Consider the following 27,439-nt stretch of genomic DNA (forward strand, 5'->3'; position numbering starts at 1 on the left):
TGACCCCTCTGCAAAACATGACTTAGTACTTGGTGGCAAAACCCTTGTTGGCAATCACAGAGGTCAGACGTTTCTTGTAGTTGGCCACCAGGTTTGCACACATCTCAGGAGGGATTTTGTCCCACTCCTCTTTGCAGATCTTCTCCAAGTCATTAAGGTTTCGAGGCTGACGTTTGGCAACTCGAACCTTCAGCTCCCTCCACAGATTTTCTATGGGATTAAGGTCTGGAGACTGGCTAGGCCACTCCAGGACCTTAATGTGCTTCTTCTTGAGCCACTCCTTTGTTGCCTTGGCCGTGTGTTTTGGGTCATTGTCATGCTGGAATACCCATCCACGACCCATTTTCAATGCCCTGGCTGAGGGAAGGAGGTTCTCACCCAAGATTTGACGGTACATGGCCCCGTCCATCGTCCCTTTGATGCGGTGAAGTTGTCCTGTCCCCTTAGCAGAAAAACACCCCCAAAGCATAATGTTTCCACCTCCATGTTTGACGGTGGAGATGGTGTTCTTGGGGTTCTAGGCAGCATTCCTCTTCCTCCAAACAAGGCGAGTTGAGTTGATGCCAAAGAGCTCCATTTTGGTCTCATCTGACCACAACACTTTCACCCAGTTGTCCTCTGAGTCATTCAGATGTTCATTGGCAAACTTCAGACAGGCATGTATATGTGCTTTCTTGAGCAGGGGGACCTTGCGGGCGCTACAGGATTTCAGTCCTTCACGGCGTAGTGTGTTACCAATTGTTTTCTTGGTGACTATGGTCCCAGCTGCCTTGAGATCATTGACAAGATCCTCCCGTGTAGTTCTGGGCTGATTCCTCACCGTTCTCATGATCATTGCAACTCCACGAGGTGAGATCTTGCATGGAGCCCCAGGCCGAAGGAGATTGACAGTTCTTTTGTGTTTCTTCCATTTGCGAATAATCGCACCAACTGTCGTCACCTTCTCACCAAGCTGCTTGGCGATGGTCTTGTAGCCCATTCCAGCCTTGTGTAGGTCTACAATCTTGTCCCTGGCATCCTTGGAGCGCTCTTTGGTCTTGGCCATGGTGGAGAGTTTGGAATCTGATTGATTGATTGCTTCTGTGGACAGGTGTCTTTTATACAGGTAACAAACTGAGATTAGGAGCACTCCATTTAAGAGTGTGCTCCTAATCTCAGCTCGTTACCTGTATAAAAGACACCTGGGAGCCAGAAATCTTTCTGATTGAGAGGGGGCAAATACTAATTTCCCTCATTAAAATGCAAATCAATTTATAACATTTTTACATGTGTTTTTCTGGATTTTTTGTTGTTGTTATTCTGTCTCTCACTGTTCAAATAAACCTACCATTAAAATTATAGACTGATCATTTCTTTGTCAGTGGGCAAACATACAAAATCAGCAGGGGATCAAATACTTTTTTCCCTCACTGTATTTGCCTGTAATCTCCCCCACCATAGGCTAGCATAGTGAGCTAGTCTTTAGTGAGCTAGCCAGCTAGTTAACATTAGCTCACATGGTGATATGCTAGCTAGCGTTATCCCACCAGGGAAGGGATATTGACTAGCGAGTTAATGTTAACTCACCATTCATGTAGTCATACTTTCTAGCTAACGTTAGGCAGGCACCTTGGAAAGGATAGTTGGTTAGCTAACATGTCTGACTACATCAACGGTGAGCTAATGTTAAATAGCTAGCTAGGTAAATAGTTAGGCACCTTGGTTGGCTAGGTAGCTACATTAGCTAAAGTTAGCTAGCTTGCTAGCCAGCTCACAAAGGACTTGTGGGCTCAGTGTTTTCCTCATATAAAACACAGAAGCGGTTTTGTTCCACACGTGCATCTGTTATACCTGACCAATCAAGTGACCTTTGAAGTCAATTATACATGTCAGCAGTGATGGAAATTAAGCTAGCCCGAGGCTAGTGCTTTTCAGACTGAGCTAGAAGACAATGTGCCAAACTAGCCTGCCACAGCAGTGAAATGGTTAATAGAAAATGTGCCAAACTAGCCAGACACAGCAGTGAAATGGCTAATAGAAAATGTGCCAAACTAGCCGGACACAGCAGTGGAAATTTTGCCTTTATGTCCCCTTTTCCCCTAGTTTTAGACATGCGGCTTGACATGCGGAACATCGGGCTCACCCCACAAAAAGCAGTGCATGATCAACACCACCCTCAGCCAGGAGATCTGCTGGAAGTGATGGCTCTCCCATCCTTAGATGTACTCTCTCTCTCTCTAGTTAACCTTTGTGTGGTGTTCATGTTTTTGTTATTCACCCAATGTTCCCGGGTCTGATGGACCCACAACATTATTGGGTTTTTAAACAATACAGCCATAACAATTTACGTAAAAATACTTCATACTTAGATGTTGAGTTATATCAATTACAAGCAATAGACAGCATACATGGTTAATATTTGCCATTTACCTCTGCTAGATCACATTTATCAATAAAAGCGCTATTCGTTTTATTTAATAAAATGTGATTTAAAAAAATAAGAAAAATCAATTATAATCAAGACATGGGTGGAGTAAATCATGTTTATCTTGAATAGATATAAATTAAACAAGGTTTTCATCACTATTGATGTTTATTGCTTTGAACTGAACAAATTGGAATGTCAAATTTTACGTACAGTATTAAAGGGAAATGATAAATGAGCCCCATTGAACACAAATGAAGGCCGGTCTACACACCACATGAGGGACAGAGTTTTACTGTGTGTGTTGCAAATGTATTTCTTGCACTTGATGCATGTATACTGTCGTCCTGTCCTTCTTGGGTCCACACACATTCCAGCGCTTTTTCTTGTTGCTAATGGCTGCATTCTAGAATGATGAAATCACTTAGTTCAGGAATTTTACTAACATCTCACTCACATATATAGTTACAGCAGGCCAAGGTAGGAGAGTCAGACACACACACATGCAACAACATAACTCACACTTACTTCCGGTATTGGAGTTCTGTGGGTCGGGTGGATGGTGCACTAGCAATCTCCTCCTGATTCCTCCTCACGATGGCTGCAGAAGCTGGGGTCCTTGGAATATGTTGCCTCCTCTGGATTTGAGGTCTTACCAATGCCTTTCCCAGCTCCTCGAGAAAGAGCTGTATCCTCTGGAGCTTCCCTCTGGAGCTTCCCTCTGTTCCAATCTGGGTTCAACGCCATCCAGATGACAAACACGTTGTACGCAGAGATCTCCAAGATGTTGAAGAATATCACAAGTGGCCAGCGCAGGGTTCTTCTTTTGCAGCTGTAACCAGTCAACAGCTTGTCTAAATTGTCTACACCTCCTTTTGTGTTATTGGAATCCATTATGATTTCTGGTTTTTGATGTTCCCGGACACAGATTCTCCCATCCCTACCACAGTTTTGCCTTTCTTTAGCACGTAGGACACTAGGGACGTATCGGCCGCCAACACAAACTTGATAGGCCTGCTCCATGTATTCAACAGCTGAGGTAGGAGCTCTGGCTTGTTTTTTTGTACTGTTCCTACCATCGTCAGCTTCCTCTTGAGGATCTCCTGTCCCAGCTTGTGTGAAGTAAAAAAGTTATTACATGTGATGCTGTAGTCACGGAGTCCCTGAGTCACGTCCAGGACACGTCCCTTGGTTCTTCTCAGGGGCTCCTCCATCTGGCTTCCTCGTATATACTTGCAAGTTCCACGCATATGATGAAGCAGCATCACAGAGAACCCATATCTTGATTCCGTATGTTGCGGGTTTAGACGGTATGTACTGCCTGAAGGGGCAGCAGCCCCTAAATGGCATAATCTGCTCAACAACAAGAACATTGGGCCCAGGGTTGTAAAAAGGGGAAGGCAGACCACCCACTTCTCCCACACTGACCTGATTGCAGCTAGCTTGTCTCTCTGCCGCCAAGCTGGTCTGGTGTCTCGGTTATCGAACCGGACAATCCTGGAAATAGACACTGTTGCACAGAAAAGTTCTCTGCCAGTTTCTGCATCCCACAGGGATTCTGTGGATTCCCCATCGGATCTGAAAACACCAGCAAGAATAAGAACCCCAAAGTATGCATGTAAATGAGTTTGGTCCATCTCTCCAAAAACACTCCTTCCCTCCAAATTAATGCAGTCCAGAATGATTTTCTGGATGGTGTCTGGGATGAACAGTTCAAAAGAAGACTTTATGTCCTGCACATGAGTAACCGCCATCTGCGTCGGCCCTGGTTGCATCCTTATCACATTGGCAGCCATTCTGGGTGGCTCAATCCTTGGTCAAGAAGACCATTAAATTTCACAATTTTTTTACATTCATATTTCCCCTCCTGCAGGCTGCTGATGAGCTGGTTGCTGATGGGCTGGTTCTGGGGCTGGCTGTTGACGGGCTGGTCCCAGGGCTGGCTGAGGTTCAATCTCATCCGAATTGACAGAGATATGATCCTCATATTTGGAAAATGCTTAATCTTCCAAAGTAACATTGTGCAGGTTCCCTCAAGACATTGTGTAGTTTCACACACTACCAAGGGTAAAGAGTGCGATAAAAGCGGGAGGCAGGGAGACAGACAGGTTCTTGGTGCTATGTTGAAACAGCAGGACTAGGGAGGAGGAAGACAAAGTGAAGGCAAACAGCAAACCTTTTTTGTTTTATTTTTACTTGTTTTCACCTACACACACACTTTTCCACAATTTTATTACCCTTGGGTCCAGTGGACCCGAACACCACATATGTAATAAAAATGTGTAGGGGGTTGCACAGTGTGCACTTAATGAAAATGTTTTTTTTTACATGTTCTTAACAGAAAATGATTCTCAAGTTGAAAAAAAATAATTCATTATATCATTTTTATTTGAGTAAACATTGAAAATGTGTCCCACAGACCCGAAAACCACACAAGGGTTAAGCATTACAGATGATTTTCGTAGTCTGTGTCCTAACCAACTCTACTTACTTATTTGGAGTTCAATGGAAACATTGAAGTTCCAGGCACGAGGGATGATGCCAGATGCTGGAATAGCAGGTAGCCTTTTGCTTTGATGTTGCTTTGCTTTGATGTTGGCACTTAATATGAAATATTGTCAGTTAAATGTAAATATTGTCAGTTAATAATTCTAGTTAAACTGGCTGGCTAGTTAGCTGACAAACTAACACACTGTGCAGAGATGAATTACAGTGGCTGCTTTGAGCAAAACTTGAATGTAATATAATCTATTCTAGGAGGTTATTGTTTGTGTATGATCTTTATTCATTGTTCACTTGTTTTCAACAATGCCACGTACAGGCAGGGATGACTGGGGCCTTCAGCAGGTAAGACGTTTAGTAAGAAATGATTTGAACATCACAGATATAAATTCCCACTGTGCCCATGATAAAGTTAACTACATTACTTTAGTTGGCTGCTTTGAGCATAAATTGTATGTAATATAACCTATTCTGGGAGAATAGTGTGTGTGTGTGAATTAACTGTGTGCAATATTTCTGACCATTGGGACTGAAAGGAGGCTTGACAAGAACGCTGATCCAGTGCCCCTCTAATAAACTGATTGGAATAAAACTGATAACTGATTTATGTGCATAAACTATAAGATATTTACAAATGTTCACTGTTGCAGTGGCAACTTTGGGAGCATGTGGTCCTTGAAAAACTCCTCAACTCAAGCAATATGAGTCTGCCAGAGGTTATCACGCTGGACGGGGATGGTGATGGAGGCTTTGGTGGTCCACACAATGAAGAAGCATCAATGAAGTGTCCCTTCCAGTGATGTTGAGCTGCCCTTGGACCTGGTGCCAGTAACGATGGTCTTCATGGAGGCGGTAGGATCCTGCCTCCCCCTGGATATAGAAACCCTTCAATGCCTTTTCAATGATAAGATCCCTTGCACCAAAGGGACACTTGACCTCCACCAATGCTGTGGTGCCCACCAGACCATCCGGTGAGGCACCCAGGATCCCAGACCCTGTGACCCAAAGCCCTGACTCCTGCACATCCATCCCTGTAACCATTTTGAATGTCTTGATGACCTCCTCTTCGTTATCTGTCCCCCACTTTACAGACAACACCCCATTCAACGACTGTGACCTGAGGACCCTATTTAGCAGCGACAGAGTAACGCACTTGGCCTTAACCACTGCTCCAAAATTGCTGGCCGTCAACCTCCCTCTCCTCAATGTGTGCCAGTTGGGGTTGGTGCGCTGTCCAACTTGCCTGCCGTATAGCCTCCTGCTGCTCCACCGACAGCGCTATGCCAGCCACGATGCCTGCATGCCCCAGGTCCCCTTGTTTTTAACAATGTCCAGTACAGACAGGGATGACAGGAAGGGTAGCAGTTGTTCTGGCTCAGGTTCAAGGAGACATGCCATTCCACTGAACCTGCCCCAGAGACGGTTCCTTACCCACGGAACATCCTCCTCTGTGGACTCTAGGGACAGAGGGTTGTAGTCTTCGGCCGGGTACAGGTCCTCCACTGACTGCACCTGGTTGGGCACGGCTGGCTTCCTCTACTCGCATTCCACACCCTTACAGACGATATTGTGCAGCTGCATGGCTCCACTGATGAGCTCCACGGGGCATTTACATGTGGTAGAGAGAAGCCCTGGTCACCTATAGAGAAACATTGTGCCTTTGAAGATTTGTCAATGGTCATGCAACTACAATACAGGCTGGATTAGTGTTGAATATTTTCATACCTGAATATTTTTTTACTTTACAAATGTTCCATCCCGAGAATAAATAAATTTTCTCCCCGGTAACCCGGTATTTCTCGCCAAAACCGTAAGTGTCATGCGAAAGCATTATAAAGCATTTAAATATGCATGTGCCTGGATTTGATTAGAGATTTGATTGAAAATTCAAGCCTGATGCTATCTGAGCCTGATGAGCTATACATGAAATACATTTTATGAGCACTACATGTCACAAGAAAACACTTACCATTATGTGATGATAGGTCTTCATGCATTGTGAACTGCGCTCCATACTGAGATGGGCTGTATGTACACACCCTGAGTATTGATGATTGGGCAGGCAGAGAGCAGAGAGAAGGCCATAGACAAGCCAGATTTAGACATTGCATATAATTTACATTTCACTTTATGCACTTCATATAAATAATTTATTATAACTTATCGGTTTCTCGCTGTTATTTTTCATGGAAAAAGGGAGGGCCTTTTTGGCAGCTCTGCTTTAGCTCCTAAGAAACGTTGCAGTATTTTGTTTTTCAGTGTATTATTTCTTACATTATGAGCCCAGAATGTTTTTTGTGTTATTACATACTACAGGAAATAACTTTTGGATATCAGAGCAGCGGTAACTCACCAGCATTACAACAAGGAATACGACTTTCCTGAATTGTATCCTTTGTTCGTACCCCCCAGGGCAATTTAACTTATTTCAGAGGCTGCTCCAAGATGCCGGTGGAGAAGAGGTATTCGGAGTGGACTTCTAGTCCGACTCAGGAGGCGTGCACACCATCCACCACTTCCGAGTATATTACTCGCTAATGTTCAGCCTCTGGACAATAAAGTAGACAAGCTCAGGGCGAGGATCTCCTTACAGAGAGACATCAGGGACTATAACATTCTCTGTTTTACGGAATCATGAATCTCTCCGGATATTCTGTCCCCGTCCATACAGCCAGCTGGGTTCTCAGTACAGACAGGAATAAAGAACTCTTCGGGAAGAAGAAAGGTGGTGGTGTATGTTTCATGATTAACTACTGAACAGAAACGCAAGTCCTTTTGTTCACCGACCTAGAATACCAATGCAGACTGTATTACCTCCCAAGAGAATTATCTTTGTTTATAGTCACAGTCGTGTATATTCCCCCTCAAGCCGAACCACGACGGCCCTCAAGGAACTACACTGGACTTTGTGCAAACTGGAAACCACATATCCTGAGGCCGCATTTATTGTAGCTGGGGATTTTAACAAAACTAATTTGAGGAAAACAGTACCGAAGTCAATAAATCATATTTATTTATAAAGCCCTTCTTACATCAGCTGATGTCACAAAGTGCTGTACAGAAACCAAGTCTAAAACCCCAAACAGCAAGCAATGCAGGTGTAGAAGCACGGTGGCTAGGACAAACTCCCTAGAAAGGCCGGAACCTTGGAAGAAACCTAGAGAGGAACCAGGCTATGAGGGGTGGCGAGTCCTCTTCTGGCTGTGCCGGGTGGCGGGTGTTCTATCAACACATTGACTGTAGTACTCGCGCTGCAAAAACACTTCGACCACTGTTACTTCCCCTTCCAAGATGCCTACAAGACCCTTCCCCGCCCTCCCTTTGGCAAATCAGATCACGACTCCATATTTCTCCTCCCTTCCTATAGGCAGCGCTGGTCTGACCTATCGGAATCCATGCTTCAAGATTGTTTTGATCACGCGGACTGGAATATGTTCCAGGTAGCCTCTGAGAATAACATTGATGTGTACACGGACACGGTGACTGAGTTCATCAGGAAGTGTATAGGGGATGTTGTTCCCACTGTGACTATTTAAACCTACCCAAACCACAAACCGTGGTTGATGGCAGCTTTCGCACAAAACTGAAAGCGCGAACAACCTCATTTCACCATGGCAAGGTGACTGGGAATATGGTTGAATACAAACAGTGTAGTTATTCCCTCTGTAAGGCAATCAAACAGGCAAAACATCAGTGTAGAGACAAAGTGGAGTCGCAATTCAATGGCTCAGACACGAGACGTATGTGGCAAGGTCTACAGACAATCACAGATTATAAAGGGAAAACCAGCCACGTCGCGTACACCAAAGTCTTACTCCCGGACAAGCTAAACACTTTCTTCACTCGCTTCGCCCGCATCAAAGCTGGAACAGAGAGACTGAAAAACAGCTTCTATCTCAAGGCCATCAGACTGTTAAATAGCCATCACTAGCCGGCTACCACCCGGTTACTCAACCCTGCACCTTAGAGACTGCTGCTCTATGTACATAGACATGGAATCTCTGGTCACATTAATAATGTTTACATATTGCTTTACTCATCTCATATGTACAGTATATTCTGTTTTCTACTCTAGTATTTTACTCAATGCCACTCTGACGTTGCTCGTCCTAATATTTATATATTTCTTAATTCCATTCTTTACTTTTAGATTTGTGCATATTGTTGTGAATTGTTCGATACTACTGCACTGTTGGAGATAGGAACACAAGCATTTCACTATACCCGCAATAACATTTGCTAAATATGTGTATGTGACCAATAAAATCTGATTTCATTTGGTTTTGGGTGGTAAATCTTGGTAAATCCCGGTAACCAAGTGTGCCTCCATTCAACCCAAGGCTGGATGTCTGAACAAAGTCAATAATTCTGAATGTCAATAGATTTTTTTTAAATTCATTATCATCAATGACAACAGTCACTCATTTAAGTCTGGTATCTGGGGTAATCTGGTTAATTATTATGTCATTTTATAAGTGTCTCTTTACTTGTAGAATGTTGACAGTTGTATAGAAAACATTGTAATGCTAAGATGATAAAAACTTAACTTAATAGCTACACTCACTGACACAGGATAAACTTTCTCCCTCATGCTGGCCCTGACCAAACCTGTAGGTTTCCCCTCACTGTAGCTGCACTTCTCCACATGGCTAGACTTACAGTGCATTTGGAAAATATTCAGACCCCTTAACTTTTTCCACATTTTGTTACATTACAGCCTTATTCTAAATTTGATTAAATCGTTTATTTCCTCATCAATCTACACACAATACCCCATAATGACAAAGACAGGTTTTTATACATTTTATAAAATGTATTAAAAATAAAAAACTGAAAAATATCCTTTACTCAGTACTTTGTTTAAGCAGCTTTGGCAGAAATTACAGCCTTGAGTCTTCTTGAGTATGACGCTACAAGATTGTCACACCTGTATTTGGGGAGTTTCTCCCATACTTCTCTGCAGATCCTCTCAAGCTCCGTCAGGTTGGATAGGGGGCGTTGCTGCACAGCTATTTTCAGGTCTCTCCAGAGATGTTCGTTCTGCCACTAAAGGACATTCAGAGACTTGTCCCGATGCCACTCCTGCATTGTCTTGGCTGTGTGCTTTGGGTCATTGTCATGTTGGAAGGTGATCCTTTGTCTCAGTCTGAGGTCCTGAGCACTCTGGAGGAGGTTTTCATCAAGGATCTCTCTGTACTTTTCTCCGTTCATCTTTCCCTCGATCCTGAAAAGTCTCCCAGTCCCTGCAGCTGAAAAACATCCCCAAAGCATGATGCTGCCACCACCGTGCTTCACCTTAGGGATGGTGCCAGGTTTCCTCCAGATGTGACGCTTGGCATTGAGGCCAAAGAGTTCAAGCTTGGTTTCATCAGACCAGAGAATCTTGTTTCTAATGGTCTGAGAGTCCTTTAGGTGCCTTTTGGCAAACTCCAAGCGGCCTGTAATATGCCTTTTACTGAGGAGTGGCTTCCGCCTGGCCGCTCTACCATAAAGATCTGAATGGTGGAGTGCTGCAGAGATGGTTGTCATTCTGGAAGGTTCTACCATCTCACAGAGGAACTCTGGAGCTCTGTCAGAGTGACCATTGGGTTCTTGGTCACCTCCCTGACCAAGGCCCTTCTCCCCCGATTGCTCAGTTTGGCTGGGTGGCCAGCTCTAGGAAGAGTCTTGGTGGTTCCAAACTTCTTCTATTTAAGAATGATGGAGGCCACTGTATTCTTGGCAACCGTCAATGCTGCAGAAATGTTTTGGTGCCCCTTCCTCAGATCTGTGCCTCGACACAATCCGGAGCTCTACGGACAATTCCTTTGACCTCATGGCTTGGTTTTTGCTCTGACATACACTGTCAACTGTGGGACCTTATATAGACAGGTGTGTGCCTTTCCAAATCATGTCCAATCAATTTAATTTTCCACAGGTGGACCCCAATCAAGTTGTAAAAACATTTCAAGGATGGTCAGTGGAAACAGGATGCACCTGAGCTCAATTTCGGGTCTCATAGCAAAGGGTCTGAATACTTATGTATATAAGGTATTTCTGTTATTTGTAATAAATTTGCAAAAATGTCCAAAAACCTGTTTTCATTTTGTCATTATGGGGTATTGTGTTTAGATTGATGAGGATTTTCTTTATTTATTCCTTTTTAGAATAAAGCTGTAACGTAACAAATTTTGGAAAAATTGGGTCTTTTCCCCTTTTAATGCTCTTATGCTCATCAAAATTCCATAAGGTCTGAAATAGACAACAAAGTTGACATACTGCACAAACAATTATCTAGGCTAAGTAAAACAAAATAATTGTTTTGATCTACTGCTCTGCTAACTGGCTAGCCAAAGTGTAGTCAGTGGCTAGCTAAAACAGAGAAAAGTGATGTAAGAAGAGTCCATACTTTATTAATTTCAATACAGCACATCGATTCATCATGGATTGGGCACAGAAGGTCTATGATTGCACTGGTGAACGGTAGCTGTCAGCAGGGGCACATCTTTCATTGGGGATAGGGGGATATGACCGCACGTTCTGAAAGTTCTTTAGAACCGTGCGGATACCTCAGAGCGGTCGGGTAGGTTATTTGGCGGTATCAGATGGCATGATTTAGGACCGAGCAGACACCACAGAGCGTGTGAACAGAGGCAGCTGTTGTCTGTGTGTGGTGTGCTTTTTCTCTGAGTTGTAAAAGCAAGTATAGCAGAAACTGGCTACTCTTTATTTGACAAACTGCTGTTTGAAAAATAGAATATTCCTAGTGCTGAGTTAGAAATGCAACTGACATTTAAATTAAGCTAATGCATTACATGTTCCATCCCCTCTCAACTGAAGTTCTGTCTGAACGGAATGAACTAGCTAGCTAGTATTCACCACAGCCATTTCAGCTTTAGCTGAAAGGCAGCAGTATCTTACAATTGTTGTGTGTATGAAAATGTTTTTTAGCTTGTTTTGTTGTGTTTCAACAGAAGTAAATGAACTTGGCTAGTTTTTGCCAGTTGATATCTACCATTAGAGCTAGCCAAAAGTTGGCTAACATTAGCTAAAGTTAGTGCGTTAACTAGCTAGCTATTAGTTTTGCCTCGATCACACTAGACCTGAATGAAACAATGAAACCAGTGGCCAAACGATTGAAGACTGATACTCTGCTGTTTTTGACAGCACAATGTCAGTTTTTATTAAAGTCAGTATAGTAATGTAACGTTGTTGATCTGTTAGTTTCCCTAGCTAATTCCCTACTTTTGACACTGACACGGTTGGTATAAACAGCTCTACAGGCTTCACTGTCATGGTGCACAGTCAGTACACAGCACTATGCTCATCATGTCTTAGCAGGTGACAGGTGTCCCAGCAGGGTCAGACAGCCAGGGAAGACCAGTCTACGGAGTTCAGGTGAATTTTGCAGTATATTATAACAACCAGTAAATGGATACAACATTCCATCTTGAGTTGATGGAATGGATGGTGACAGGGTCTCGGCAGGGTCAAGCAACCAGGGAAGACCAGTCTGTGACAGTGCTGAGGTGAACTTTTGCAGATGCAACACTTTATTCTCTGTGCAGCAAACACTGGACAAGCCAGAAGCTTTAAAGATTGAAACTTTTTAAGGCAGTCTGACAAACCTCTAAAGTTGATTAGAGTAAAACAAAAATGTGAGGAAGACCTGGGAAATGCTATTGATGATGATGAATGGATACAGATTTGTTTGAATGCCCAGTCATGTTCATATCTCAGACAGGTAGCCTAGTGGTTAAGAGCCAATAACCGAACTGGTTCAAATCCCGAGTCGACTATGTGAAAACTCTGTCTGTGCTCTTGAGCACTTAACCCTAATTTATTCTGTAAGTTGCTCTGGATAGGCGCATCTGCTAAGTAACAAAAATATACAAATAAATGACTGCAGTTTTAAAACCATCCATAGAACATACTATATGCCAGTGAAACTGAATATCATGTATTCAGAAATGTAATTCTTCTGCTGGAGGTGTAAAACACAAAAAGGGACATTTGTGAAGGCTGGCTGAATTATTTTTTTTCTTAATCTCAGCATGTCTACAGATTGTCCCTTCTCCCTGTTTTTTTGTTTGCTTGGAAAAGTTGATATGGGAGACTGTTGTCAGAAGAAACAGTGTAACCTAGCATGTATAGTAGCAAAGAAATGGATTGCCATTAATTGTAAGGTTGTTTGTCTTCCCACAATGTCACAATGGATGGCAGAAATGTCAAGTTATGTATCTTCATTTATTACAAGACTAAAGGTATACTCTGCAACTTTTATAAGGTCTGGATGACTTATATGGAATATTGTACGACAAAAGGAGTCAGTATTGAAAACATGACCACGTCAGGGAGATACCTATTTATGCCATCCCTAGCTGCTGGGCTGCTCAGTCCTGGCCCTGGGGGTCTGCCGTACTGTTGGTTGTCCCTCTGGCCTTGGCCTAACACACCTGAAACCAATAATTAATGTTTCACTAAGACCCTAAAGCTAAATGGGCTGTGTTGGGTTGGGGCGCTGCAGGGCGGTGGACCGCTAGGGGCAGGATTGAGCAATCCAGCTATATTGTGTGCAAGTAAAAAGAACTCATCAGTACTATTAGGCCTATGATATGAATTACAGTGCCCTGTAAATATTGGGACAGTGAAGCATTTTTATCTTCTTTAGGCTCTATACTTCAAGTTTGTATTTGAAATCAAACAATGAAAATGAAGTTAAAGTGCATACTCTTAGTGTCAAAGGTGCGTACTGGCGGCAGAGAAGTCAGGCGCAGGAGTGCAAAAACGGTGTTCCAATGGAGCAGTAATAATAAAAACCCACCGTAAAATAGAACAAAAAAACAATGGGTAACAAAACCCGTCACACACCAGCATACGTGCACAAGCACTTACAATAAACAATTCCGGACAAGGACATGGGGGGAACAGAGGGTTAACCTGTTAGGGCTAGGGGGCAGTATTGACACGGCTGGATAAAAAACATACCCGATTTAATCTGGTTACCACTCCTACCCAGTAACTAGAATATGCATATACTTATTACTTATGGATAGAAAACACCCTAAAGTTTCTAAAACTGTTTGAATGGTGTCTGTGAGTATAACAAAACTCAAATGGCAGGTCAAAACCTGAGAGATTCCTTTACAGGAAGTGGCCTGTCTGACCATTTCTTGAACTTCTTTTCCATCTCTATCTTTTACTAAGGATCTCTGCTCTAACGTGACACTTCCTACGTCGTCCATAGGCGCTCAGAGCCCGGGAAAAAACAGAATGTCGTCATCCCAGCCCCAGGCTGAAACACATTATCGCCTTTCTCAAGTGGCCGATCAAGGGACTCTGGGCTTAGGCGCGTGACCCGACCGCCCCCGCCTTTGTGATTTTTTTCCTCTGTTTGCCGAAAAGGAGATTCCCTGTCGGAATATTATCGCTTTTCTACGAGAAAAATGGCGTAAAAATTGATTTTAAACAGCGGTTGACATGCTTCGAAGTACGGTAATGGAATATTTAGAATTTTTTTGTCACGAATTGCGCCATGCGCACGACCCTTCTTTACCATTTCGGATAGTGTCTGGAACGCACGAACAAAACGCCGCTATTCGGATATAACGATGGATTATTTTGGACCAAACCAACATTTGTTATTGAAGTAGCAGTCCTGGGAGTGCATTCTGATGAAGACAACAAAAGGTAATCAAACTTTTATAATAGTAAATATGATTATGGTGAGTGCTAAACTTGCCGGGTGTCTAAATAGCTAGCCCGTGATGCCTGGGCTATGTACTTAGAATATTGCAAAATGTGCTTTCACCAAAAAGCTATTTTAAAATCGGACATATCGAGTGCATAGAGGAGGTCTGTATCTATAATTCTTAAAATAATTGTTATGCTTTTTGTGAACGTTTATCGTGAGTAATTTAGTAAAATGTTAGCGAATTCCCCGGAAGTTTGCGGGGGGTATGCTAGTTCTGAACGTCACATGCTAATGTAAAAAGCTGGTTTTTGATATAAATATGAACTTGATTGAACAAAACATGCATGTATTGTATAACATAATGTCCTAGGGTTGTCATCTGATGAAGATCATCAAAGGTGAGTGCTGCATTTAGCTGTCTTCTGGGTTTTGGTGACATTATATGCTAGCTTGAAAAATGGGTGTCTGATTATTTCTGGCTTGGTACTCTGCTGACATAATCTAATGTTTTGCTTTCGTTGTAAAGCCTTTTTGAAATCGGACAGTGTGGTTAGATTAACGAGAGTCTTGTCTTTAAATAGCTGTAAAATAGTCATATGTTTGAGAAATTGAAGTAATAGGATTTTTAAGGTTTTGAAAATCGCGCCACAGGCTTCAAGTGGCTGTTACGTAGGTGGGACGAATTCGTCCCGCCTAGCCCATAGAGGTTAAATACACAACATGTAATGATGGAATTGAAACCAGGTGTGTGGGAAAACAAAAGGAAAATGAAAAGTAGATCGATGATGGCTAGAAGACCGGTGAAGCCGACCGCCGAACGTCGCCTGAACAAGGAGAGGCATCGACTTCAGCGGAAGTCGTGACAGTACCCCCCCCCCTTGACGCGCGGCTCCAGCAGCGTCTTGGGGACGACACGCAGGGCGAGGCGCAGGGCAATCCGGATGGAGACAGTGGAACTCCCACAGCAGTGAAGGGTCCAACACGTCCTCTACCAGAACCCAGCATCTCTCCTCCGGACCATACCCCTCCCAGTCCACGAGGTACTGAAGGCCCCTCGCCCGATGCCTCGAATCCAGTATGGAACCAATAGAGTACGCCAGGGCCCCCTCGATGTCCAGAGGAACCTCCCGCACCTCAGACTCCTGGAGCAGGCCAGCCACCACCGGCCTGAGGAGAGACACATTGAACGAGGGGTTAATACGGTAATCGGGGGGAAGCTGTAACCTGTAACTCACCTCGTTCAGTCTCCTCAAGAATTTAAATGGCCACACAAACCGTGGACCCAGCTTCTGGCAGGGCAGGCAGAGGGGCAGGTTTCGGGTCAAGAGCCAGACCCGGTACTGCAGTGACGGTCTGCGCCAACTTTCTGGCGCAGCACGGCGTGCTGAAGGTGAACATGGGCGGCGTCCCATGTTTCCTCCACGTGCCGGAACGAGTCATCCACCGCAGGAACCTCGGTCTGACTCTGATGCCAAGGAGCCAGAACCGGCTGATACCCAATACACACTGGAAGGGGGAGAGGTTAGTGGAGGAGTGGCGGAGCGAGTTCTGGGCCATCTCTGCCCAGGGCATGAACGCTGCTCACTCCCCCGGCCGGTCCTGGCAATAGGACCTCAGAAACCTACCCACATCCTGGTTAACTCTCTCCACCTGCCCGTTACTCTTGGGGCGAAAACCCGAGGAAAGGCTGGTCGAGACCCCCAGACGTTCCATGAACGCCCTCCAGACCCTTGAAGTGAACTGGGGACCCCGATCAGACACTATATCCTCAGGCACCCCATAGTGCCGGATGACGTGCGTAAACAAGGCTTCCACAGTCTGTAGGGCCGTAGGGAGACCGGGCAGAGGAAGGAGACGGCAGGACTTAGAGAAATGATCCACAACAACCAGGATCGTAGTGTTTCCCTGTGATGGGGGAAGATCGGTCAGGAAATCAATCGACAGGTGTGACCATGGCCGTTGTGGAACGGGTAAGGTGTGTAGCTTACCTCTGGGCAGGTGCCTAGGAGCCTTACACTGGGCGCACACCGAGCAGGAGGAAACATAAACCCTCACGTCCTTAGCCAAAGTGGGCCACCAGTACCTCCCAGTCAGACAGCGCACCGTCTGACCGATGCCTGGATGACCAGAGGAGGGTGACGTGTGGGCCAAATAGATCAACCGGTCCCGAACAGCAGACGGGATGCACAGACGCCCAGCTGGACACTGGACGGGAGTGGGCTCTGCACGTAATGCCTGCTAAATGTCCGCGTCCAGCTCCCACACTACTGGCTCCACCATGCAGGTTGCGGGGAGTATGGGAGTGGGATCCATGGGCCGCTCCTCTGTGTCATACAGCCGGGACAGTGTGTCTGCCTTCACATTCTGGGAGCCTGGTCTGTAGGAAAGGGTGAACACAAAACGGGTGAAAAACATGGCCCACCTGGCCTGGCGAGGGTTCAGTCTCCTCACTGCCCGGATGTACTCCAGATTGCGGTGGTTAGTCCAGATGAGAAAAGGGTGTTTAGCACCCTCAAGCAAATGTCTCCACGCCTTCAAGGCCTTGACGACAGCCAACAGCTCCTGGTCCACCACGTCATAGTTTCACTCCGCCGGGCTGAGCTTCTTCGCGAAGAAGGCACAGGGGCGGAGCTTCGGTGGTGTACCCGAGCGCTGAGAGAGCACAGCTCCTATCCCAGCCTCGGACGCGTCCACCTCCACTATGAATGCCAAAGAGGGATCCGGATGGGCCAGCACGGGAGCCAAGGTAAACAGAGCCCTCCGGTGACCAAAAGCCCTGTCCGCCACAGCCGACCACTGCAAACGTACCGGGCCCCCCTTCAGCAGTGAGGTAATGGGAGCTGCTATCTGAACAAAACCCCGGATAAACCTCCGGTAGTAATTGGCAAACCCTAATAACCACTACACCTCCTTTACCGTGGTGGGAGTCGGCCAATTACGCATGGCTGACATGCGGTCACTCTCCATCTCCACCCCTGAGGTGGAAATGCAGTACCCTAGGAAGGAGACGGACAGCTGGAAGAACAGGCATTTCTCAGCCTTGACGTACAGGTCATGCTCCAACAGGCGACCAAGCACTCTGCGCACCTAGGACACATGCTCATCGCTTGTAGCGGAGTATACCATAATGTCATCAATATACACCACTACACCCTGCCCGTGCAAGTCCCTGAAAATCTCATCTACAAAGGCTTGGAAGACTGATGGCGCATTCATCAACCCATACGGCATGACGAGGTACTCAGTGCCCTGAGGTGGTACCGAAAGCTGTCTTCCACTCGTCTCCCTCCCGGATACGCACCAGGTTGTAAGCGCTCCTGAGATCTGGTTTGGTGAAGAAGCACGCCCCGTGCATTGACTCAATCGCTGTGGCTATGAGCGATAGCGGGTAACTATACCTCACAGTGATCTGGTTCAGACCTCGATAGTCAATACACGGGCACAAACCTCCCTCCTTCTTCTTCACAAAAAATTTACTTGAGGAGGCGGGTGAAGTGGAGGGCCGAATGTACCCCTGACGCAGGGATTCGGAGACATATGTTTCCATAGCCTCCGTCTCCGCCTGTGAGAGGGGATACACGTGACTCCTGGGAAGTGCAGTGTCTACCAGGAGATTTATTGCACAATCGCCCCGTCGATGGGGTGGTAATTGAGTCGCATTCTTTTTGGAGAAGGCCTGGAGACCTGGTCTGGACTTTCCACCGTAGTAGCACCAACGGAAACCCCTAAACACCGGCCCGAGCACTCTCGCGACCACCCCGTGAGAGCCCTCTGTTGCCAAGAAACAGTGGGGTCATGACAAGCTAACCAGGGTAGGCCTATCACCACGGGAAATGCAGGAGAGTCAATAAGGAAGAGACGAATTCTCTCCTTGTGACCCCCCTGCGTCACCATGCCCAGGGGAGAGGTGGCCTCTCTTATCAACCCTGACCTAATGGTCGACTATCTAAGGCGTGAACGGGGAAGGGCACAGCCACGTGAACAATGGGGATCCCTAAACTATGAGTGAACGATCTATCTAGAAAATTCCCAGCCGCGCCTGAATCGACAAGCGCCTTATGCTGGGGGAAACGGGGGAATGCGGGGGAAACTCAGGAAAGTGACATACAAAAACATATGTGCAACAGAGGGCTCTGGGTGAGAATGGTGCCGGCTCACCTGGGGTGACGCCAGAGTGCCCTGCCTGCTGTCTCGATACCCAGAGGAACCAACCCGGCACCGACCGGCAGTGTGACCTCTGCGGCCACAGATGGTGCACGAGCTGGAAACCCCTCCGGTCTCCCTGCGCACCGCCCCTCCCAGCTACATGGGTATTGGAGAGGGGGTGCGGGGGGATGGAACCAACAGACCCCGATCTGAACATCTGCGGGTAGCCAGCAGGTTATCCAGCCGGATGGACAGGTCCACCAGCTGGTCGAATGTGAGGGTGGTGTCTCTGCAGGCCAACTCCCGACGGACGTCCTGGCGCAGACTGCAGCGATAATGGTCGTTCAGGGCCCTGTCGTTCCATCCCGCGCCGGCAGCCAGGGAAACTCCAGGGCGAACTCCTGGGCGCTCCTCGTCCCCTGCCTCAGATGGAAGAGGCGCTCACCCGCCGCTCTACCCTCGGGCGGGTGGTCGAAGACTGCCTGGAAGCGGCGGATGAACTCCTCAAACTGGTCCAACGCCGCATCTCCCTCTCTCCATGGTTGCCAGGTATACGGTTGCCAGGTATAGGTCTAGCTGCAACAGGAACCCCTGGCAGTTCGCAGCCGTCCCATCGTATTCCTGGGGAAGGGAGAGACGAATCCCACTGGGACCAGGAGAAGGAGGGGCGCGTAATGGAGACCCTGGTTGTGCTGGTGGAGTCGCTGGTAGAACTCCCTGTCTCTCCCAGCGGTCCATTGTCTGGACAACGCGGTCCATGGCGGTGCCAAGATGGTGGAGCATTGCTGCGTGCTCCCGGACGCGCTCCTCCACCCCTATACCCGGGGTACCTGCTCCTACTGACTCCATATAGTTGGTCCGGAATTCTGTCAAGGGTGCGTACTGGCGGCAGAGAAGTCAGGCGCAGGAGAGCAAAAACTGTGTTCCAACGGAGCAGTTTAATAATAAAAACCACCGTAAAACAGAACAAACATACAATGGGTAACAAAACCCGTCACACACCACCATACGTGCACAAGCACTTACAATAAACAATTCCGGACAAGGACATGGGTGGAACAGAGGGTTAAATACACAACATGTAATGATGGAATTGAAACCAGGTGTGTGGGAAGACAAGACAAAACAAATGGAAAATGAAAAGTAGATCGATGATGGCTAGAAGACCAGTGACGCCGACCGCCGAACGCCGCCCGAACAAGGAGAGGCATCGACTTCAGCGGAAATCGTGACACTTAGCTTTAATTTGAGGCTGTTTTCAACCATATAGAATTTACAGCACTTTTGTACATAGTCCCCCCATTTTATGGAGCAAAAGTATTGGAACCAATTCACTTGTATGTGTATTAAAGTAGTAAAAAAAAGTATTTGGTCCCACATTCATAGCACGCAGTGACTACATCAAGGTTGTGACTCTACAAATTTGCTGTTTGTTTTGGTTGTGTTTTAGATTATTTTGTGCCCAATAGAAATTAATAGTAAATAATGTATTGTGTTATTTTGGAGTCACTTTTTTATTGTAAATAAGAATATAATATGTTTCCAAACACTTCTACATTGTGGATGCTACCATGATTACGGATAATCCAGATGAATTGTGAATAATGATGAGTGAGAAAATTAGACATACAAATATAATACCCCCAAAACATGATAACCCCTAAGCCCTCCACCAGGTTATGTGCCCCACACTTCTAAAACCAAAGTTGCGGCCCTGGATGACAGTGTCGGCTAAAGATGAAGCACAAATTTGTTGTCTTGCTGAGGTCTTTTCTGTTACTAATTAGCATTTAAATATTTTTGGGGTAAATTGAGGTGAATATACTGATAAAACTCACCTTGTCCAAGAGAGAATTACACAGTTATCAAAACATCACACCAAGGTAAGACTGCACCAAACACATACTTAATTTGAAGTGTTTGTAAAATTCAGTATGTGCAAAATGAATGCTGGAAAGACGATTGGAACCATTTCCGTGTTTGACCGCTAGGTTTTTGAGGTATTATAACAAGTCCACTATGGTGGACTATGCTTTGAATGAATTAACATAAAAAGTGTTGTTTTGTTTTTGTGTAGACTGTGTTCAAATGAAGCTGGCAAAACATTTTTTGTTTCATATGCACTGAGTTAATCTAGGTTCATGTATAGCAATTATATTATGACTTAGTTTAATGTATTTGATGATGGCATAGTACATAAAGTATGTAAAGTTATACAGAACTAGTGTGCACTCTTTCTCCTTTTTAGTCCCCTTCACGATATTAGAACATCTACACTACAGCATAAAACGCACATTGAAATCTTGGTAGCTGTCAAACGGTGGGTGTAGCTGGTGCATGGAAGTCAGGCGCAGGAGAGCAGAGATGAGTGGACAAAGCACTTTACTGAGGCATTATTTAGAAAAGAACGCAACCGCGTCACAAAAACAAATGCCCAAAGAACAAGTGAGGCAGCACAATAGTACAATAACCAAGTACAAAGTACCGGCTGCCACAAAGCACGGGTACAAATCAAAACCCGGCGCACACCAGCCTGAAGCGTGCCCACCTGACAAATAAACAATACCCCACACAGACATGGAGGGAACAGAGGGATAAATACACATAGTAATTATGAGGAGATGTAAACCAGGTGTGCAGGAAAACAAGACAAAACAAATGGAAAATGAAAGGTGGATCGGCGATGGCTAGAAGACCGGTGATGTCGACCACCGAACGCCGCCGAACAAGGAGAGGAACCGACTTCGGCGGAAGTCGTGACAGTAGCGAAAAAGCTAAAATCATTTTTTTTTTAACCCAAATATGAAATTCAGGAACAAAACAATAAATGTAGAAGTATGAGACATTCCATCTTCTCACTGTGCATTCTCATTTTACACTAGCACAGTCAACAGTATGCATACAATGGAGGTGGCATGGATGAATAATACATGTCAATATACCTTAGTGCCAAAGTTGGGACTCTCTCTGCAACTACAGCAAGAATACAATTTTGGTGACAATGACATTTCCGAGCTATAGGAAAAACTGATGAGAAACATGATCCGCCAGATCGTCACGTTTGACAGCTTGAGATGTGTCACATTTATAAGATGTTAAACAACCATGGTTAGGCTAACTGAAAACAGCAGTGGAATTATAGAGCTTTTAGGTATGCTAAAGGGAAGGGGGTCCCTGTTCCATCAAAAGCATGGAGTTTCAACATGATACTAATGGGGTATAATGTTTATACACTGTTCTATTGATTGGATAAACTATTCCAACATTAATTCTTACAGCTCAGGAATTGTTTTATCACCACCGCAGGTTCTGCATACAAATGTTGATTGAATAATGTTTAGTGAATTGTTGGCAAAATAGAAACCTTCTTCAGTAAAACAAATTATAACATTTCACAATACAGTATTTTTAAGTCACTGGCTGAAGTAAGAAGAAAATGGCATGGCTTTGGTCGAACCATGTTGACATACCTAGTCAAATTAAGGCCTAAAAGCATGTGAAACAACATGACAAAACATTGGTCCATGGTTTCATCCTCAATCCCATTTAATGGCCTTATATGGCAATTAACTGATAACCTTTATGAGATGATTTCACAAAATGACTCATGACTATCTCATTTTAGAATCCATTCGGCTCTTGAAGAAGACAATTAAATAACTTTTAAACCAAAATGACAAGGATGGAGGACAGAGTTTGGGCAGGCTGTTTGGGGAAAAATTGCCCTTTTCCTGTGGCGTAGTTACGAAACTCATGTAAAAATATAGACATTAGGGCTGGTGTGTTAACTTTGTGTAAACGGGCTAGTTTTTACAACATGAGGAAATACAATGTGGACACAAACTCACCAGTTACTTGATGACCAATTTATTGAAAGGCTAAAAGTTTATCTTCAAGCTAGAGATACCATGAGCTGGTTTTCTGGACACTAATTGAGATTAAACCATTGAGCATTTTCTTAGTCCAGGACTAGCTTTAATTTTTGTATGGGAAAACTAGACTTTTAACATTTTGTTACTAATGCATGAGGGTGGCAAAACTATGATTAACAATATACAAAGTTCATAATTTGTCATTACTGGATAGTTGCCTGTCGCAGGAAATTTTAACCAAGTTTGTTTCTCAACAGTTTGTTTTGACCTTTACCAGTAGAATGGGATGGGTTTGTGTCATACAGAGTACTCAGAGCAGATTAACACAGTATTTCCACAGGGCACTGCCTTCACTATCAATGATCGTTACCTATCCGATGATATTTGTGGCTGGCTGCAAATTCAGACATTACGACCTTCTTGATTGTCCGTGACAACAGGAAAGTAGTACGTTATCCCAACTGACATGTTTCATAATGATTTCATAAGAGGACTCGGGACGACGGCAATGACTCTTTTAATAGAAACCAGAATCACAGTTGTACAGTTCAAGATTGAGTCAAACGTCTTTGTTTACATTATATGTCACCATTTTGACGTATTCTAATGACACAATGTTGTAAACGTTGTGTGAGCCTTTTGGGGGTTCAGTTTGGGGGTTGTTGATTGTGGCATGTCAACAGCTGGTCTCCTGCTTTCTGCAAATGTAAAATGTTGACAAGCAACCTCAAAGTGCGTGCCTATTGTCATTCTGCTTTCAGACCATTTCATTGGTGGACTATTTAATATAAAATATGCCATTATTCCGATGCTTTTATCAAATGTGACTTAGAGGTATGCACGCATGCATACATTTTCATATGGGTGGCCCCAGTGGAAATGAACCCACAACCTTGTGGGTTCAAGCTCCATGCTCTACTGACTGAGCCACACACTACCATGTCGTCCTCCCCCCCCAAAAGACTATAAATACAGTATGGGATGATTTAATGAAAACTTATTTCAAGGTCTTCCTATGCAAAGTTTCACAAATCACCTAAAGAAAAGGAGGTTGATAGAATGGTAATGTGGTCTACATATCGAATGACCCTCAGGTATGAGGCTGAGAGAGACATGCACCAGCTAATTAGACGAGGATGGGAAAATAACGGCCCCTAGTCAGCAGGTCACTGGTTGGAGTTGTACTGGAAGGGTGTGACCTCTGAACTCCATAACTGTTCATAAGGAATACATAGACACTTACGAATGTAAATAGATCTTTATTGTCCCGAAGGGCAATTCTTATGCTGCGTAAAATACGTATTCAAAGGCTACATAACTTCCACACAGAAAATATACAATGAGGAGATACAAAAACAACATGAACAAGCATACTACATTGTATACATTATAGAATTATTTATTTAACCTTTATTTAACTAGGCAAGTCAGTTAAGAACAAATTCTTATTTACAATGACAGCCTACCCCGGCCAAACCCTAACCCGTACGACGCTGGGACAATTGTGCGCCGCCCTATGTCAAGTCAACCAGTGGAATGCACATCCCTGATAGTGTGCTTATGTAGCTAGTGTTAGTTATAAAGAGTGTGTTGGTGTCTCTCTATGTCAGTTGCTTTACCATGTTGAATTACCCTGAATAATACACAAATCCACTGCAGTTGGGTGTTTGTTGACTGCCTGGGTGATGTCAGAAATGTTGCCCTGCAATGACTTCTAGACATTTTATCAAACAATATTAAATTATATTATATTATTATGAGTGTCCTCACTGTCCTGATATGACCTTCTGAACTACATGTATATCTAACAATATATGAGATCATGATTGTCCTCACTCTCCTGATATGACCTTCCAACCTATATCCAACAATAGAGATTATAAATGACCCTAATCCACTGAAATAACTTCTAGAAATATATTTTATAACAACCGATTATGAGTGGGCTGGAAAGACTTCTTGAACTAGAATCAAACAACAGATTGTGAATGACTCAGAGTAACTTCTAGAGCGATCTACAGTATCTAACAATATAGATTATGGATGACCCAGAGTAAGGGCGGCAGGTAGCCTATTGGTTAAGAGCGTTGGGCCAGTAACCGAAAGGTTGCTAGTTCAAATCCTCAAGCTGGCTACCTGAGAACCTGTTGTTGTGCCATTGTCCAAGGGACTTAATGTAAATTGTTCTGGATGAGTGTCTGCTAAATAACTAAAATGTAAATGTAACTTCTAGAGCTATCTACAGTATCTAACATCATTGGAAGATTATGAGTGTCCCAAAACAACTTTTAGAACTATCTAGAAACGTTGGGCTCTCCTCTATAGCTAACATTTAGCCTCGAGCGGCACCACCCTTTTAAAAACAGGAAATGGGGACCACAGAAACTAATAGACAAGTTATCCTTCAAAAAAAATGAAGATGCCGTCTTTGAAGTGTTTTTTCCTGTGCACATTTTATGATTCTCTGTAGCAGTGTTTCCAAATTCCTCTCCATCTGTGCGACCGTGATACCTCTCTTTAGTACAATGAACTGGAAATGCAGGCTGTGTTTTATATAATCCCCAAATCCAACCAACTCTCACATCCTATCATGCAAATGGGGTACAGTTTGAAGAAAATCCGACTCCAACCATATGCCTTAGCCGTGTAAGATACAACCATTTATTATGCATGCATTGCACCAGGCTTATGGTAATAAGCTATTAAATTAGTGCTGGACATCATTGTCTCCTCTATATCCTTTCTGCTCAAGAGATTTTCATACAAGTCAGATAAAGCAAAAAGGTGCAGATTGTAACCCAGATGAGCTGTGTTGCCCGTGCTTTTCCGGTAATATTTGATCATTCAGATCACTGTCAGGGAGTTTATGATAAAATAACTCCCAGAGACAAGCTCTGAACTGAGTGTGAATTCAATTACTCTGATATTGGCTGGATTAAATTGGTCCCCAATAAGACTATTTGTCCAACATAGCTACCACTCAGTTTAGCAAATTAAATGAGTGCTTTTGTGTTAAAACTCCTCTGTTGAAAAAATAATATACCTTTACCTCGGGATATATTAACTTTACTCAACAATGTATGCCTGATTCACAAATATTCATTGAGGGTTAACATTGGGGTGAATCTAAATGTGAACAAAATAAAACAACAAAGGACTTATTTCAAGTTCAATTTAAACCACACACAGTCCAATACACAGTAGAATGTTCTATAATCATATATATATATATATATATGAAAATATATATATATATAACTGTATATATCTAATTAAACTAGCTATAGATGTATAGTGCAAATGTTTGGTTGTGAAGCTAGTTTCATTGAAAAGCTGCATGGGACTTGTATTCCATGGCCCATTTTCTTCAATATTTCAATGACAAAGTCACAATGACAACACCCGGAAATCCTCTAATCCACCTATTGTGATCATAGCCAAGCAAACATGCTCATTATAAAACTAGCTTCCTGAGCAGATTGTGTTTATGATGTGGAAATATTTTTTTTGTATTTTATGTTTCCCTTGGGGTGAAGCAAAAGCTTTTATTCGCAGAGGTCTTCTGTACAGAGTCCATTTTGCCCTGAGGGGAGGGGGAATGAGGGTCGAGAGGAGAGACAGAGAAAGAGACAGAGAGTGAGAGAGATGGAAAAGAAGAGAGTGAGGAAAGGAGAGAGAGACAGACAAACAGAAAGAGAGGGAAAGAGAGAGATGGAAAGAGAGGAAGAGTGAGAGATGGAAAAGGAGAGAGAGGTTCACAGCAATCTGAAGCTCCAGCAACAAAACACAGTATATTTCAACCAGTGAGCTTCAAAACATACAAACATCAAACTGATGAAGCGCTACTGTACTTACTCTAGACAAGCATCGGATCATCCATAGGTCAAATAATAAATTCATAGGAACTCATTGACGTAATTCAGTTAGAGTTTAATCTCAGACTGGCTATAGTGTTATGGTATCCACCCAGCTTCCTTTGTTGTGTCACTGCATTACGAGTGTGAACAATGTGAAAGAACATCTACATATCTGCTACCCAAATGGCACCCTATTACCTAGGTCTATAGAGTGCACTACTTTTGACTAGGGCCCCTTGGGAAGTAGTGCACTATGTAGAGAATAGGGTGCCATTTTGGATTTGAGACAGATGCATTTCCCCTCCCTTGTTATGTGAAATTCTGTTTCAGCCACCATTACCTAGCATACTATTACCACCATGATGAAACATACAGCAGTGGTAGGAACAGTAATGTTATTACACACAGATACTACCACTACAAGTCCTGTTTGCCAGACTGCCATCAACTGCACTGCTACTGTTGTTTATTCTCTGATGTTGCAGCCGTGTACTGTATGCTCACACAGCCATCAATATTTTACAGGATTCGTGTGTATAAATCATATAATCTGTGTAGAGTGGATTCATCAATCAAGAGGGGAATGTTTATGTTGCAACTGATGCCTTTGGTGATGGATAAAGCAGGCATTTCTCAAAGGGTGACTTTGGTGCTGGAGGTGGGGCTGTGTGTGTGTGTCCGTGTGTGAGTGTGTGTACTTGTGTGTGTACTTGTGCGTGTATGTACTTGTGTGTGTACATTTGTGCATGTGTGTGTGTGTGTGTGTGTGTGTGTGTGTGTGTGTGTGTACACTTGTGAATGTATGTGAGTGTGTGTGTACACGTGTGTGTGTGTGTTCCTCAGGGAAGGTTATTGTGGGGGAGATGAATCACAGTGTAACCAGTGACACTCATTATTTCCATGTCGGCCCAGGATTATTGAACACGTCACATATTCACACTATTTTCTTCTTCATCTCATTTTTTTTTTTTTGGGGGGGGGTATT

At 44.1% G+C, this 27,439-nt stretch overlaps 1 protein-coding gene across 1 annotated transcript in view; it reads right to left on the reverse strand.

Moving 5' to 3' along the window:
- The window catches only part of LOC106583647 (ral GTPase-activating protein subunit beta), a 95,334-nt gene extending 68,857 nt beyond the window's left edge, over positions 1–26,477 (reverse strand). The window contains exon 1 of the mRNA XM_045705264.1: positions 26,453–26,477. The gene's annotated coding sequence lies outside the window, so the exon portion shown is untranslated. The remainder of the gene's footprint in view (positions 1–26,452) is intronic.
- Positions 26,478–27,439: the final 962 nt, after the last annotated feature.

The sequence above is a fragment of the Salmo salar genome, chromosome ssa22, assembly GCF_905237065.1.
Source record: "Salmo salar chromosome ssa22, Ssal_v3.1, whole genome shotgun sequence".
NCBI lineage: Eukaryota > Metazoa > Chordata > Actinopteri > Salmoniformes > Salmonidae > Salmo > Salmo salar.